The sequence below is a fragment of the Globicephala melas genome, chromosome 12 (genome assembly GCF_963455315.2).
Source record: "Globicephala melas chromosome 12, mGloMel1.2, whole genome shotgun sequence".
Lineage (NCBI taxonomy): Eukaryota > Metazoa > Chordata > Mammalia > Artiodactyla > Delphinidae > Globicephala > Globicephala melas.
This window is the reverse complement of record NC_083325.1, coordinates 57,147,502-57,160,400: the sequence shown is the minus strand read 5'-3', so window position 1 is coordinate 57,160,400 and position 12,899 is coordinate 57,147,502. Positions and strand designations below refer to the sequence as shown.

At 34.7% G+C, this 12,899-nt stretch overlaps 1 long non-coding RNA gene across 1 annotated transcript in view; it reads right to left on the bottom strand.

The window, feature by feature from the left end:
* Positions 1-1,080: 1,080 nt before the first annotated feature.
* LOC132598231 (uncharacterized) overlaps positions 1,081-12,899 on the bottom strand; it is a 271,631-nt gene continuing 259,812 nt past the window's right edge. Inside the window, exon 3 of the long non-coding RNA XR_009566213.1 lies at positions 1,081-1,156. This is a non-coding gene — a long non-coding RNA (uncharacterized lncRNA). The remainder of the gene's footprint in view (positions 1,157-12,899) is intronic.

Below are 12,899 nucleotides of genomic sequence, written 5' to 3'. Positions count from 1 at the left end.
ATGTGGAATCTAAAAAGAAAGATACAAATGAAATTATTCACAAAACAGAAACAGACTCACAAACTTTGGAAACAAACTTATGGTTACCAAAGGGGAAAGGTCGAGAGAAGGGATAAATTTGGGATTAACATATTCACACTACTATATATAATATAGATAATCAACAAGGACCTACTGTATAGCACAGGGAACTCTACTCAATACTCTGTATCTGAAAAAGAATGGATATATGTATATGTATAACAATCACTTTGCTGTTCACCTGAAACTAACACAGCATTGTAAATCAACTATAATATAAAATAAAATAAAATTTTAAAAAACAACAAAACAAAAATTTTTGTAACATAAAGTCAGAAAGTAAGCACTTTCAAAATGAGTGAGGCACCCCAGTAATGAGCATCCTTTCTACTCTGCCAAACAGAACATGTGGTTTTCTTCCTCATGATCTAAGACAGCAAGTCCACTTCCAGGTGTCTTACCTACGTTCCATGAAAGTAGAAGGAAATGATCGAGAACAAAGGCATATCTCCTACAGTTAAGAAATAAAAATTTTCTTCCTGAAAACCCCAGCAATCTCTATTTCCTTTGGCTACAATTAAAAGGAATCCTGAGAAATGGCATTTTTGGGGGGGGGGAGATGGCATGAAAAAGGGGTCACAGTGCCACCCTGAACAAAATCAAGATGGTTAGTAAGGAAGAAGGAGTGAGAGTAAGACATTTGACATAAAATTGGAAATACCTTCTTCAGGCTATCTTTTACTATCCAACAAGCATACTTCCTCTCACCTCCCATGAACATGCTCACCTCTCCCCAAGGTACTCTCATCCAGTTACACTCATTTGCCAAAAGTCCAGGATTTCTGAAGTTCTTTCCATCAGGTTTGGGAGTAGCTCCTATGTGAAGGTCTGGAAACTTAAAATTTTAAATCTTAAAGCTTATCTGACACCAACATACCAATATGCAATAATTTAGAAGAAACAGGAAACTAAAACCTAAAAAATAATTTCCATTTAGACAAGGGAGGACTGGGAAATAAACAGCATTAGTGAATTTCTAGAACATACCAAATCCAGAGGCACAAGATGAGGGAGAACTTCATGGTCTGGGAGCAAAGGAAGTTCCTTGGGAACCAATCTGAGAGTCCTGGATCTGCTGTGGGGAAAAATATATCTTGTTATCTTCAATGTATCTATGGATACAGTGGCATCATAGAACATATCTACTTTCACAGCTCACTTCCCCCTTGTGTTGGTTTGGGTGTTTCAGAAATATTTCAAAAATTGAGAAGTCACAGCTTTTGCAGGCCAAGTTAGGAGTTTCTTTGGGAAAACATTAGGGTTCCCATCATGCAGTGGTTAGGAAAATAGACTCTTGAAACCAAAACTTCCATATATCAAATCATGGCTCTGCCTCTTACTAGCTCTGTGATCTCAGTTTACTTCTCTGTAAAATGAGTAACAATCACAACCATCACAAGGGGTTACAGATAATATATGATAAGCAATCAGAATAATCCCTGAATTATAATGAGTGCTACATGAACTTTGTTATGATTCTTATTCTAGTTACTTTATAACTACCATCATCATTATTAATAACATGGGTAAATGACCACAAACAATAATTATTTAGACATGTTCTTTGACATATTTGCCTTTTACACGTTGGCTTTTTTTTCTGTTCATTCCTTTATCCTTTCACACAATAGTCATGGCCTTACATAACTTTGAAATAGGCTTAGCTGAATGAGAAACATCTGATGGTGGGTTCACCGCAACTGACTGACCCAGAATGCTTAGAGATGTGTGCTTAAGAAAGACTTGGTACCACAATCTGATCTCCTACTCAGACCTCCATTCACAAATGCTGATCACAGAGTTAAAGAAGCAGTTGTTCTCTTTAACCTTGCAATGATCCAAATTATGAAACTTTCAGTCAATTTAAACAGCAGGCATAAGAGCATCTCCTTTAACAAAGCAGCATTTCCTCCTGTCTCTGCTTTGAAAATTGAATAGTTCTATTCTTTTTCATCCTTCTCTTCCAGAACTTGGCTCAATATATCCATAAATAAATAGAATTTTACCATGTTTTTTTTTCCCACCATTTGCCCCAACACTACATACAACACACGATGTATGCCACACAACAAAACCTGGTGATCATGTGATTTACTCTTTTACCACCACATAATAAGAGTTATTAGCTTTCCATCCCACAAATTCAGATATAGCAATTCAGGAGAATAACCTCATCTAGGACTCAAAAATAGTTAGTGGAAACAAAGCAAAGGACAAAATCATTTGAAAAGACAGGATAATAATGGATCATTTACGTATATGTTGATATAACCCAGAACTATAGATTCCTAGAAAATTACTGGACCCCAAGTACAAAAAGAGAGTGCTGGAGGCTATAACTTTACATAGTATCACATGGCAGCATAAATGACCCATCCAGCCATCAAACCAAATTTGTACCTCTATGATTCTTTTTCAAGCAATCTTAGGATCAAATACTTCCCAAGATCTAGGTTCATCTGGCCTTTATTACTGACCACAATTTTCTTCCCTCCCCCCTTTCTTTACTTCCTTTCCTCCTTCCTTTTTTTCCTTCCTTACCTCTCACCATCCCTCCCTCTCCTTCCTCCCATTTTTTATTTTTATTTCTTTTTCTCTACATTTTGAGGGGGCTCCAAGTATAAGGACTTAAACTAAATTAATTCCTATAAGCTTTTTCTGAACGAGTTTTAAGTTGCCATCTTAGTTATTTTCCTTAGTTTTCTCAATTTCCCTTAGTACCTTAGTCAAACCAGAGTTTATATTAAAAAATTCCCTAGAGTTTATAATACCCAGGTCCAACATATGTTTAAATTTGACTGTGTTCTACTTATTTTTATATTTGTTAGTTTCTTTTATATATTTATTAGGTTATTTTACAAATCCTTCCTGAAAGAATTTAAAAGGAAATCTAAAATTCAGCAAAGAAAACATTGAACAAATATAGGAAAAGGTGGAGGAAGTAAAACAATAAAAGAATATGTTATAGATCTGGAAAGAAGGATACATTTGTTGCATTAATTTAGACAACAAATATTTATAGACTCTCTACACTGGAGATACAGCAGGAACAAACCAAAATAAATACTTCTTTCATGGAATTTACATTATGGGAGGGGGAGACCTGATAATATAAGGCAGTAATAACTGCAATGAATAAATCAGGATAATGTAAAAATTGACAAAGGGAGGCACTATTTTAGATAAGAGTACTCAGAGAAGACCCTTCTATTGGAAAGACATTTGAGAAGAGATTTGAATGAAATGAGAGAAGAGCCCATCTTCTGAGGAAACAGCATTCCAAGCAGAAGGAGCAGCATGTGTAAAGGGCCTGAGATGGGACCACATTTCAGTGTTTCCCTGAACAGCCAGTGTGATTGGATTTTAAAATAAAATTAGAGAAATAGGTAAGGTCTAATTCACCTTGTGAAGATGTTCAATTTCATTGAAAGAGCAATGGGAAGCCAAAAAGTTTTAAACTATGGGAGAGACAGGATGTTATTTAGGTTTTTCAGAGTTCATTCTGGGTTCTGTGTGAATATGAACAGTATTAGATGAGACGTAGAGAACGAACGTATGGATACCAAGGGGGAAAAGGGGAGGATGAACTGGGAGATTGGGATTGACATACATATACTACTATGTATAAAACAGATAACTAATGAGAACCTACTGTATAGCACAGGGAACTCTACTCAATGCTCTGTGGTGACCTAAATGGGAAGGAAATCCAAAAAAGAGGGGATATATGTATAAGTAAAGCTGATTCACTTTGCTGTACAGTAGAAACTAACACAATATTGTAAAGCAACTACACTCCAGTGAAAAAAAGAAATTATAGTTATTGGGTTCTTACAATGTACAGGGCAGTTTTAGCCTCCATTACAGTTATGTGAGTTTCCCCTTTTACAGATATAAAATAGAGACTAATAATAATTTAAATACATAAATAAAGGTCTACAACTGGTAAAAAAAAAAATCAGTATTAGACGGATGAATTTGAAATGCATAGCAGCCAACATTAAAAAGGGAAGTCAGACCCAATTTTGCATTTAATATTGACCAAAAGATAAAAATAGACCAAAAGCTCAAGAGACAGGCTATGCCAAAGGACAGGCATATTCCAAGGGTCTATATTACGTAAGGAACCACCTTTAAACCACAGCCACACCATTACTATCTAAATATCACTGTGAGCCCATTTTATCTAGGCCTTAAGCTGTTAGAAGACACAATATTAAAACACATTTTATCCCTGCCCCCAAGTTTTTTCACTTTACCAAAGAATTAGAGAGAGATGTGATTTTTTAAGTGAATATTTTGTAGGAGAAACAGAAGATTTTAGATCACACACAACATGCGCTAAATATCATGAATACACATTGACTGGTCCCTTTCCAAATCTTCCCTAATATACCACCACGGAGCGCTCTCCTTGTATACTGTTCTCTAAAAAACTAACATCATTGTCTCCTGTTGCCCCAGTTCCCATATCAGTTACCTGATACTTTACATTTGTAACAGATTTTATTATGCAGAACAATTGAACTTGTTCTGGTGTCTTCCAATTGAACAGCCACTCGTGGGAACATTGTCAACAAAAGACCTTTCAGATATTGAGATGCACTCTTTAGAAGGCGGTCTAGTGATTTAAAGCATGTATTCCTGATTCAGATTTCATGGGTTCAAATGAAAGGTTTGCTACTTTTGTGCTATGTGTATGTAGATAAGTTACTTTCCCTCTCTCTATCTGAATTTCTTTACCTTTAAAATGAGTATCACAATAGACATAATCTTAGAAGTGTTACAAGATATAATTATAACAATACTTATAAAATACTTGGCACAGTACCTGGCATATAATAATGTGATGAATAAATATTAGCTATATTCATTACTATTTTAAAAAATAATTTAGTTTTTTTAAAAATAACTTATTTGTTTATATGCATAAAATTGAGAAGTTTCTCTTGAAGGGATGTCAGAACGAAATCTCTTCGTATCATAAAAGATTTTCTTTTGGACACTTTGTCAAGATTCGGTTGCATATTTAGCATAAGGACCAACAGAAGACCCAAAGCTATTCTGATAAGTTGATTTGCTCTTAGGCCTCTCTTCTGTATAAGAAGGCTATTTGAAATAAAGATATGCTACAGAATGCAGGGCTAAAGGTGGTAAGCCATTCCATTCCATAACCTTTCTTTGGCAAAGGATTCCTAAGAAGTAGACTTGGAGTCATAAAATTAAATTCAAATCCCAGCTCTGTCATCTACTATGCAACCTTAGTCATGTTACTTAATCTTTAAGGCCCCCAGTTTCATCATTTCTAAGACATGGTTACCAAGAATAAATATCTTCCCAAAAATAGGGGTTCAATAAATATTTTCTAAATTAAATTGAATGTCAGCTTTTAACTAATTTTTACCCATGCAGAGTTTTCCAGAGTCTTGAAAAGCAATATAAGTTTCCTCTTAAAATGATTTTCTCTTACAAGTTGAAAACAGTTTCTAAAATAAAGGCTTTAATCAATTTGATTTTAAAATCCTTGATGGCAAGAAGGTGTCCTAAACTGAAATACTGTAGGTTGGATTCACCTTTAGAAGGAAAAACTTCCAAAGAGCAACAGTTACCCAGAGAGTTTTTGGAATCTCTTTCCTGAGAGGTGTTTTAACCTTGAGATGACTTTGGCATTATCATCTTTGAAGTAGAGATTTTTTTCAAGATAGCTTTCTTATTTTCTGTTCTCTCACACTATATCCCAGTGGAATTACTTCAAACATAAGGCCATCATTAAATTTGTGTGTTAGCCATTGCCACAAAAACATAGCATGACAAACACACAATGCTCAATAAGCATCTGTTTAGCTTGTTCATCTGCAGATAAGCTGACCTAGACTCAGGTGTACTGGAAAGGCTCTGCTCCAAGAGTCTCTCATCCTCCATGAACCAACAGAGAAATCTGTTCTCCTGGTCATGGCAGAAGTACAAGAAAGTGAGCGCAAACCAGCAAGCTCTATTAAAGCCTGGGCTAGAAACTGCAACATTATCATTATCATCTCCACTTTATCCTATTGTTCAGAGTGAGTCACTTGGCCCAACCCAAAAGTCAGAGGTCATGAAAATATGCTCTGCATATTTTAGTAGGAGAAATTACAAAGCCAAGAAAGAAATTACAAAAGAAATTACATAGCCAAGAGAGTACATAAGGGAAGGGTGAAGAATTGCAAAAGTGCAATCATTCTTTCAGAGTACTCAAATAGGTTTCTTAGTATATGAGAAATTTTCTCTACCTTCCACTCAGCATTTTCACCTTCCTCCCCAGGACTTTTCTCTGGGGTGGTGTGGAGTGGAAAGGGCTATTTGGTGAAAAGGTATAACTCTAAAGAAAGCATAACTTTCACTATTACAATTTAACTATTTAATGAAATTTTTGCCCATCTGTCACTATAAAAGTTTTCAATATAAAAAGTAACAGTAGTTCCATGTAGAAAGACAGGAAGTAAAAAATATATAAGGACACAGAGAAGATTTTGAGCCTCTTCCATTCTTCATTTCTTCCTCTAGACCCAAGTAGGCTATTTCCAGATTTTGCAAACAGACCATATGTTCCCAATTCCTTAATATTAAAAGCTGTCTCATCTTGCTTTATTTAAGATGATATTTATAGTTCCCTCCGTTCTATATGTGAGTAGTTAAGCATTTATCCATGATCATTAGCATTTGTTAAAATATTTCTACTAGATTTCATATAGCAAATTCTATTCGTGAGTTATTGCTCCAAGCTGCCATGTGTCAAAGCTGGGACTTTGCATGGAGGGTGGGGAGGGCAGAAGGGGGGATTCTTCAGTAATACTGTCTCCTATTTAATGTGGCTCTTCATTAAATAATAGAAACATTACTTAGATTTTTCAGAATGTGACCATGAGCATGAGAGGAAGAGAGGATAACTATTTTATACACAAGTAGCATAGAAAGGCTCAGTAGCTAAGAGGTGGAATGTTAAGCTAGATTCTTGAACTCAAAGCAACTCTTCTGTAGTCAGCATTGTGTAGCTACTGGGATTAGACTCAGCAAACTATAGTGTTCCTTTGTAAACTGGTTTCCTGACAATAGCAAAAACTAGAAGAAAATAGGAAGCCGGGAGGAAGGAAGAAGGAACTTTCCCCTTCCTGGCAGCTTTATGTTCACTGGGCCAATAGAACAGCCATGCATTTTGGATATGAATTTGCTGTCCCTGCCAATGTTACCATCTGTGAATTTATGGAATGCCTTATTCTATGCATATTCCACAAAATGTTTCTCGTTACTGAGAACTTGATTTTACTGCAAAAGAGGTTTCAGCAATGGTCATGCCCATAGAATCATTGGTCTTATCATATAACCCATCATCCTGAAGGAGCTGGCCTGAGAGAACAGTAAAAAAAAAAAAAAAAAAAAAGCCTAATAGAGACTCAGTTATGGTGCTAGTTGTGAAATAAATGCCATGAAATACTGGAGTACTATCTTACACGATACAGATTCTAATTAGATCAGCAACCTATACATAGTGTTGTTTCTTCCATTCTATAGTACATAGGTATAGGAATCAAGAAGAAGTGAGAGTGACTCTCACTGCTATTACACCTAATAATCCATTCAGATAATTTTTTTCTGGACTGTTTGGGGTCTTAAATATCAGGAGAGAAAGAGTTTTATCAGGAGACATAATAATACCTCTATTGATTCCAGAGTTGAGACTGTCACCTGGACACTTTGGGCTCGTATCACTGGACCAATAGGTGAAGAATGAGATACTGGGGATAACTGTTCCTGATTATTGAGGGTAAAAATGGATTTTTGCTATACAATGACTTTGTCTGAAATACTAGGGATTCTTTCAGATGCTTATTATTTCCATATCAAATGTAAAAGTTAATGGAAAATCGAAGGGAAAAAAGGCCACTGACGATTCCAAATCTTCAGTTAATCACCAGGCAAAGAATTACAACAATGTATGGTGCTGCCTTGACAGAAAATGGAATGGCCAGTGAAATTAGAAAGGTATAAGTATCAACTGTAACTCCATGGCCATTTACAGTAAAAAGGCAGCTACACATACCATCTTCTTTGCTTGTTACATACATAGCTAATTTATATACAGTAGCTAATTTATATCTGTATATATTAACTAATTCCCTTTTTACTCCCTCTTTTCTCTTATTATTGTGTATAAGGATTGTTGGGAGTTAATACTTATTAACTTTATTCTTAATGTTAAATTTTTTTCTTTAAAATTTATTCTTTAGCTTCTTATATATCCAAGTAGAACTATGACGGAATAAGAGGAGTACTATCACTGCCCAGAGAGAGAGACAGAGACGGTTGGAATTTTGTGTCTAACCTTTTTGGGGATGAGGGTGAGTGCATCTTTGTACAAAGGACAGTTGATTCTTGTTAGAGCGTAAAGTTGTTCAAATGAGTAAATGAACTGAATAAGTAAAGGGGTGAGCTGTATCTGTATCTAATCTTCTATCCTGTACTTTGTGATGTTGGGCTGGGACCCTATGATGTACTAGAGCTAATACATACCAGAACACAAGAGCCAATTGTTAAATTTTCAGGAATTTTGACAGCTGGTTGTTAAATAGGTTAAATAGTCATTATTTAAAAATTAAATTACATAAACAAAATTAAATTATACTAAATAAAAGAAAATGAGGGACTTCCCTGGCAGTCCAGTGGTTAAGACATTGCGCTTCCACTGAAGGGGGTATGGGTTTGACCCTGGTCACGAACTAAGATCCCACATGCCACATGGTGTGGACAAAAAAAAAGAAAAAGAAAATGAATACTCCAAACATCTCACTTCATTATCTACTTTGAGATTATTTTGATCAATCGTATCAGTATTATATCTGAATAGTATCTTCATACTGTCGCATGTTTAATATTTTGCAATCAAATATGGTGGAAGTATTTTTACCATAAATATGGACAAGCTCTACAAATTTGGGCTTTCTCTTTTCTCCCAGAATCTAGCTGTTAAACATCTATCAAGATGTCACTGGTTAGGACTTTGTAAATTACATTTTTCATTTGTCAATTAACCATCTTAATAGGCTCTACCAACAGATGGCACCAGCAGGGGGAGATTAAAAAGGAGGAGGAAAGAAGGAATTCCTTCCTGTTTGGTCAATATTTTGTTATCAGCACAGTGCCAGTAAAAGCACTTCACCCTGGCTGCAGCAGTTGGCTCTAATCTTCAGCTTCTTTCAACACCCCCAGTACCACACAGGACTCCAAAGAGTATAGTTTGAACTCTTAGAGGTGGGATGAGAAAATATGCCCAATTCTCATTCAACATTTCACCTTTGATCCAGTCATTCAAGAAGAGACCCAGCTTACTTTTGACAGCTCTTACCTTAACTGAATTCTATTCAATCATAAATTATATATTCATTATTCATTATAATATGATATTTGATATATGATATTAATAGAAGTTACATGCTAAACATACTCAGCCATAAATTTCCCAACTGTTGGTCCTCTCTTTCCCCTTCCTTCTGTTCCTGAGACTACTTCTCAAAACGCATAGAATTATCCTATCTGGAGGTAATCACAAACAGTGTTATCTCTTCACCTGTTTATTACTGTCCTCATATTTCAAATAGAGCTTATGGATACCTCTCCTTCGTTTACTTGAAACAATATATGAAAAAGTAATTATAGAAGTTTATCAACATCAAGGGATTTATGTAAATATTTATAACCATTTTTCCATTAGTGAATATTTTAAATTACTGATAACTGGATCACACACCCACACAGTGACATAATCACATAATTTTTATTGTGAGGTACAATACTGAAAGTTGGGCCAGATGGTTTTGTTTTCTTTTCTTTTTCACTAAAATGTATACCTAGTTAGGAAAGACTTTTATGAGTTCCTACACTATGACCTCATTTATTTGTTGAACAACAATACAAAGTTAACAAAGAACAATCATTCTTTTCGTCACGTGAAATGCCACGGTCATGTAATACTGATTTAGAATTTTTCCTACTATAATGTCATTCAGTAACAGCGTGTTTGTGTACACACAGCCAGTAAGTGTAAGTAGATTTTTCTCTTTTTTCATATTGCTAACATTTATTACATTTATTGATTAGCTATTCAGTTAGAAGCACTAACTGAAGTCGCTAAACTTCCATATTTCAAAAATGACTAATGTTAAATGTAATATAAATGAATTTCATGTTTTTAAAAGGACTACTCTTAAATATGATATAAACATATTCTTTACAGATGTAAAGAAATGCCAGCTTTCAGCAATACCCTGGACTTGTAAACACACGATGTAATTCACTCTTGTTTTCCTCATACCCGACTTTGAAATACTTTTCTCATGTTCTCAAATATACAGCTTTATTAATATAATGGAAGACTCGTTAATATTAGGATAATTAGCATCCGTTCCTCTACCTTCAAAAGGATCTGAAACAAAATCACTCCGTATACACAACACTAATATAACAAGGCACTGAGCTTCTAACTCGCAAAGAAAAGAATGGCTTGTTACATGTGGTTCATGTAGATCAGGACAGAGCTGGTTAAACGCCTATAACTGATTTAAGAGGAGACTATAAAATTAAGAAGTTTTAATAATGCCTTCTTAAGTATTATGTTAAGAGTCATAAGGAGTGTCTGGGAAATAGAATAAAACTGAGCTAATTAAATAATCTTATGACCTGTTCTATTTGTATTTAGTCAAGATATCCAGAAATACCCCATGCCTATCAAGTTAACTTGGTCATACTTAATGTCCATCAGTAAAATTATTTATTCCTAGGAGGTATTTTTTTCTTCAAGATATAAGGAAAAACTAGTATATTGTGAAGTTATAGGTCTGTGTTTTTCCCTTGATGTTTTTAATATGAAAAACTATCCTAGAATTCAGAAAATAGCTTGATTTACTATTACTGGTTTTTAATCATGGACACTCTTTGCTTATTACATGAATCTTTAAAGGGAAATTATATTTTAAGGTAAATTATATCTTTTAAGGTAAATTATGTATTCTATACTATGCAGATTACCATTTGGCAAAATTCACCTCTTTTTTTGTTCTGCAAATTTCAACAAACATTTGTGGCTGGATAACACTACATTCAAGATATTATGCTTCATCAAGCCCCCCAAATTCCTTCATGTCTCTATAAAGACAATCTCTGCACACATACACAATCCCTCCTTGCCACCCAGCTTCAGTCAATGTTTAATCATCAATCTGTCCCCATAGTTTTTATTATTTCAGAATGTCACATAAATGGGATGATATATTATGCAAACATTTGAGTCTGGCTTCTTTAACTTAATGTATTTAAGATTGATTCATATTGTTGCACGTATCAATAGTTCATTTCCTTAAACTGATGAACAGTAAATAGTTTACCACGTGGCTATACCATAGTTTACTTACTCATTCACCAGTTGAAGGACATTTGGATTCTTCCCAGTTTTTGGTGAGGATGCAGCAAGCATCTCTAAATGTCTGTGTATAGAATGGTTTGTGTGAACTTAAGTGTTCATTTCAGTTGGGATAGTACTTCAAAGTAGAATTGCTGGTTGTATGGTGACTGTCATTTTAACTTCGTAAGAAATTATAAAGTAGCTGTGGAATATTACGCAGCCACTGAAATACTGACATAGAACTATTGACATGAAGACATGATCACAGAATGTTTTTAATGGAACGTTTTTTGACATAATTGTAGATCTGTATGCAGTTGCAATAGATATTATAGAGAGGGCCCATGTACCCTTTTTCCTAATTTTTACCAATGGTAACATCCTACAAAACTGTAATCCCATGTATCATCCAGAATATTGACATTGACATAGTCAAGATGCAGAACAGTTCCACCACCACAAGAATCCCTGCCCTTTTATAGCCACTCCCCACTCCTCCTCCCACTCCGAATCCCTGGCAACTACTAATCCATACTTGATCTATATAATTTTGTCATTTCAAGATTACTATATAAATGGAATCACATAGTATGTAATATTTGGGATTTTATTTTTTTTACTCAGCATAATTCTTTTGGATTCATCCAAGATGGTATGCATATTAATAGTAAATTTTTTAGTAAAATATCAAGTTATAAAATGCTATGCATAAATTACTCCCATTTTCTATAAACTATAGATTTCTCTACCCAAAAATATGTGTTATAGAGCAAAATGATAATAGTACATAGGAGTAATGACAGCAAATAGGAATGTCTGTATTCTTTTCATTGTACTTCTCATATTTATGACTATGTGCAAGACTCAGTGAGAAAATATATAACTATAAAAAGGCAGACAAGGGGAGTTTCAAGGGAGACGTTTAGCTCCATGTGGTTACTGGATGTTTAACACAGTGGGTTTCATGGTTTTCATTTTCAGATAAAAAGAAAATACATTAGTTCTTTTGAAGTAGAAGACATCTCTATGTCATTAAATTCTGAAACGAATATGTCATGTGAATTCTTATATAGGGGAAACTAAGCTATCAATGTACAATGTGTTTAGCAGAGATTTAGTAAAGGATGCAAAATGTTCCTGACATGTTCTTTTTTCAACCCTCTATGAGATCCAAGGAACTAACATTAAACTATAAGCTAGTGCTGTCTTAGCTAGATTCTTATATCTATCTTCTCCCAACTCTTACTTGTCTTTTGGACATTTTCCTACTCTGACCCTTTATTAATAGGAAAGGACAAAAGAAAGTGAGGTAGTCTAGTCCAAATTTGAAAAATAGGCCAACAGATCTGATCAAAGGGTTTCTATAAAGCAGGCTGCCTGACAGTAT